This window comes from Gastrolobium bilobum, unplaced genomic scaffold (genome assembly GCF_033153095.1).
Source record: "Gastrolobium bilobum isolate Gb01-03AN ecotype WA unplaced genomic scaffold, APGP_CSIRO_Gbil_v1 utg153573, whole genome shotgun sequence".
In the NCBI taxonomy this organism is placed as follows: Eukaryota; Viridiplantae; Streptophyta; class Magnoliopsida; order Fabales; family Fabaceae; genus Gastrolobium; species Gastrolobium bilobum.
This window is the reverse complement of record NW_026900069.1, coordinates 8,655-13,288: the sequence shown is the minus strand read 5'-3', so window position 1 is coordinate 13,288 and position 4,634 is coordinate 8,655. Positions and strand designations below refer to the sequence as shown.

The 4,634-nt window shown below is 42.5% G+C and overlaps 1 long non-coding RNA gene across 1 annotated transcript; it reads left to right on the top strand.

The window, feature by feature from the left end:
- The first annotated feature begins 2,750 nt into the window (after nt 1-2,750).
- LOC133295194 (uncharacterized) lies at nt 2,751-4,292 on the top strand. The gene is made up of 4 exons (XR_009749303.1): nt 2,751-3,034; nt 3,332-3,408; nt 3,508-3,574; nt 4,006-4,292. It is a non-coding gene; the product is annotated as an uncharacterized LOC133295194 (long non-coding RNA).
- Nucleotides 4,293-4,634: the final 342 nt, after the last annotated feature.

Genomic DNA, 4,634 nt, shown 5'->3' with positions numbered 1-4,634 from the left:
GTGTTATGTTGTTTTGTCTGGTTCCTCGTTCAGTTCCGTATTGTTATCCGGCCAAGTGTATATATTCCAAGAGTAAGGAAGAGCATGAAGGTCACTTGAGAACTGTGTTGCAAATTCTCAGAGAGAAACAGTTATATGCAAAGCCTTCTAAATGTGAATTTTGGCTTTCTCAAGTGCAATTTCTGGGTCACGTTATCTCTGCTGAGGGAGTAGCGGTTGATCCTAGCAAGATAGAGGCAGTTGTTGATTGGGAGAGACCCAAGACAGTAACAGAAATAAGAAGTTTTCTGGGTTTGGCTGGTTATTACCGGAGATTCATTAAAGAATTTTCAGCCATGGTGTTGCCATTGACCCGTTTGACCCGGAAGGATACTCCATTTGTTTGGACACAAGAATGTGAAGAATGCTTTCAGAGCCTTAAGGAGAAACTAACGACCGCTCCGGTGTTAGTACTTCCCGACCCGGAGGGTGAATTTGAGCTATACAGCGATGCTTCCAAGAAGGGATTGGGATGTGTGCTGATGCAAGATAGGCGAGTGGTAGCTTATGCATCGAGGCAATTGAAACCGCATGAAGAAAATTATCCAACCCATGACCTTGAGCTTGCTGCAATTGTTTTTGGGTTGAAGCAGTGGAGGCATTTCTTGTATGGAATGCAATTTGCAATATTCAGCGATCACAAGAGTTTGAAATACTTGTTTGATCAGAAGGAGCTGAATATGAGACAACGACGGTGGACCGAGTTCCTAAAAGACTATGATTTTGAATTGAAATATCATCCTGGCAAGGCTAATGTTGTAGCTGATGCACTGAGCCGTAAATCTGTGAGCATATCAAGCATGATGATTAGAGATTATGATGTGATAGAGAGGTTCAGAGATATTCAATTATCTAAAATCTTTCCATGTAAAATTTGTGGCTTTGAAATCACGAGCATTGAGAATGAACTGATGACCAGAATCAAAGAAGCCCAGCTGCAAAATGAAAGTGCTAGACGACTAAAAGGTCAGAGTGGTGTATCCTGCAATGATGAGGGTATACTATTATATCAGGGTCGTGTAGTTGTACCTAGGCAGTTGGCGGAAGAAGTGATGACAGAGGCTCATAAGGGTCATTTTACAGTTCATCCGGGAGCTACAAAGATGTATCAGGACCTAAAGATGAATTTTTGGTGGCCTGGTATGAAGAAAGATATTGCCGAATTTGTCTCTAAGTGTCTCATTTGTCAGAAGGTAAAGATTGAGCATCAAAAGCCTTCTGGTATGTTGCAACCTCTGGATGTTCCTGAATGGAAATGGGAGAGTATCTCCATGGATTTCGTAGTGGGATTGCCGCGAACACAGGCTAGTTATGATTCTATATGGGTGATTGTGGATAGATTGACAAAATCCGCACACTTTTTGCCAGTTCGGGTAGATTTCTCTGCGGAGAGATTGGCTAGGCTCTATGTGAAGGAGATTGTGAGGCTTCATGGGGTGCCTGAGAGCATTGTTAGTGATCGGGACCCGAAGTTCACTTCTCGCTTCTGGGGAGCATTGCAGGAGGCTCTTGGCACTCAGTTGAGACTGAGCACTGCTTATCACCCACAGACGGATGGTCAGACTGAGAGGACCATTCAGACGTTGGAGGATATGCTGAGGGCTTGCACCCTGGAGCAGGGTACTGCATGGGATCGATATCTCCCGCTGGTTGAGTTTTCATATAATAATAGTTTCCATGCTAGTCTGGGTATGGCTCCCTACGAGGCCTTGTATGGTCGCAGGTGTAGGACACCTACTTGTTGGTCAGAGGTTGGAGACACAGAGCGGTTTGGATTGGATTTTGTTCAGGAGACTACTGAGCAGATCAAAATGATTAGGGATCGTCTGAAAAAGGCTCAGGATCGTCAGAAAAGTTACTATGATCTCAAGCACCGGCCTCTAGAGTTTGAGGAGGGAGATCATGTGTTCCTGAAGCTGTCACCGGTTACGGGTGTGGGACGAGCCCTTGGAGTGAGGAAGCTGAGTCCGAGATTTATTGGACCCTACCAGATTCTCCGTAGGGTGGGACCGGTTGCCTACCAGCTTGCCTTACCTCCGCAATTAGCAAATTTGCATGATGTGTTTCATGTTTCTCAGCTGAGGAAATATGTAGCTGATCCTTCTCATGTGGTTCAACCTGATAATGTTGAAATCCGGGAGAATTTGAAGACTCCTATTGGACCACTGAAGATACTCGAAAGAGATGAGAAGAAGCTGAGAAATAAATCTATTCCTATGGTGAAAGTCCAATGGGAAGGAAGGACGCCTGAAGAGTCCACTTGGGAGCGGGAAGATGAGCTTCTCCGGCAATATCCTGAGTTTAAGGACAGGTACGTTCTTGATTTTGCGGACAAAATCGCTAAAAGGTGGGGTGACTATAATAGCCCATATTAATTAATTAGGAAATCAAGTGTAATTAATTAATTAAACATGTTTTAGTNAGTGAAATTAAGTATAAGGCTTAATTAAATGAATCTGAGTCACTTTGGAGTTAAAAAGTGTACTCAGTGAAAATTAAGGGGTATAAATGGGTACTGTCAAAAGTACCCAAAATATAAAAATAAAAATAGTAATATTCCTAGAATAATATTCCAGACTTTTGGGTAAAGTTTGGTAATTATTGGAGTTAAATAGATAGACGAACCAATACCCGCTTAGAGCCACTTAACCTATGTTAAGTGACTTAAGTCACCAAATGACCCCCCATTTCCCACCCACTTCGTCGAGCCAGAAACCAGAAAGGAGAAGAGAAGAGAGGGAGAAGAGAGGGAAGGAGAAAAGGGAGGAAGAGAGAGAGAGATCAAACCTTGATGGTTTTGGATGATTCAAAAGCCTAAATCGCTTAGAATCTCGCCCTCTTTCATAATCCAAGCTTTGTTTTGAGTGGGGAACATTGTGGAGAGGGATATTGGCTCTCAAAAATTCGGCCATTGGTGAGGTTTTGGAGTTTTGGTGGCTTCTACCTCCATGGGAGCTTGAGGAACACTCCCATCATTGTTGTGCAACCATTGGTGGTAAGATTTAAACCCTTGAACCTCATGATTCCTTGAAATTTGCATGGGTTAGGGTTTGTGAATAGTAAATTGGGATTTTTATGAAATGTAGTTGAATTAGCTATGTTCTAAGAAGAATGGAGCTTAGAGCATGTTATGGAAAATGCTAGGAATGTCATTTAATCGGTGGAAATGAGCCTAGATAGTCATTTGATAATTGTTCATAATATTGGAAAATTCATGCTTGGATTGGTTAGTATTCTAGCATGTTGAACAATTAGTGAGTTGAATGATTGATTGGATCCTTGTGATGTCTAGGATTGAGACATTTGGACCAACCGTGAGTGATCAACCATTGGAGCAAGCTATGGAGCTTGAATAGCTCATTGGAATTGGTAAGCTCATACTTGGGTTGTGCTTTGAATTGAGTAATTGATGGTTGATTGTGAAATACTCTTGGATGCAATGTGTTGATTGCATTACACCATGTGTAGGTGTATGTTTGTAAAAGTTGATTGCTGAAACTGTTGGTGAAGAACAAAGGTCGACTGAAGCATTGAGGTAAGCCTTCGGACCTTGGGTGTAATTCCCTTGACTGTTCTACCAAGCCCTGAAAGGGTGGAGGTTGTGATTGTGTATATAAATGCAATAAAATAGTGTAATGCTTTGTTATACGTATGTGTATGCATTTGGTGTGGCATAGGATGGTGTTTCCCTATGTTGGTATGTTGCATGACGATGCGTAAATCATACTTGGTAGTTAGCTGGCCAGTAGGACTATTTGCATCTGAGTTTCCTTAGGACAGCTTGAGAGCTCGAGGGATTTCTCCTGGAGATGTATTGCACTTTGCATAGATATGTATTTACTGCATTATTATTGTTATTGCTATTACACTGATATGGAACTGTGGGGTGGAGAGATGCTCCAAGGACCCCTGGTTTACTGGATATATTCGTATATCTCACCCCGTGTTGTGGGGACCCCCTTTCAGGTAAGGATGCTGCAGGAGCCTCTGGTGGCAAGTGGCCATATCTGGATTATGCATGATATATGGCACTTCTTTGAGTTTATGCATGCCTTTTGTAGTTGACATGTATAGGATTTTATTTTGAAAGCCCATGATCATATGTATATCTTGATTCATTGGATGAACTTAGCCTATGCTCATGCCTTTGGTTACACCTATTGTTGATGGGAGCCAAGGGAATGATCATAGTGTTTTGTAAGCTAAGTTCTATGATTTGTAAAGGATATGTAATGTAAATGATGCCTACTTGGAATTCAATATATGCATGCTTGTTATGTATTGAGTTGTTGAATTGGTTGGGCTGAAAATCAATTAGGTACCCTTTTGTTTAAACTGGTAAACGATGAGCAAACAAAGGTCATGCTGCCCAAATTCTAGCTAAATCTCATGAGGAGAGGTTGGATGAGGCTAGGATTTAGTTTTGGGGCATGAACAATTGGGGTATGTAATGGGGATGCATTTTCCCCTAGGCTTGGACTTGAGAAATGTGGGGATTGGAATTCCCTGGCAGCGCGCTTAAGCGCCCAGGAGCGCGCCCAAGCGCCCTGCTGCCCCTGCGAGTGCCAATGCATTCTGCCTCCTCGCGCTGGAGC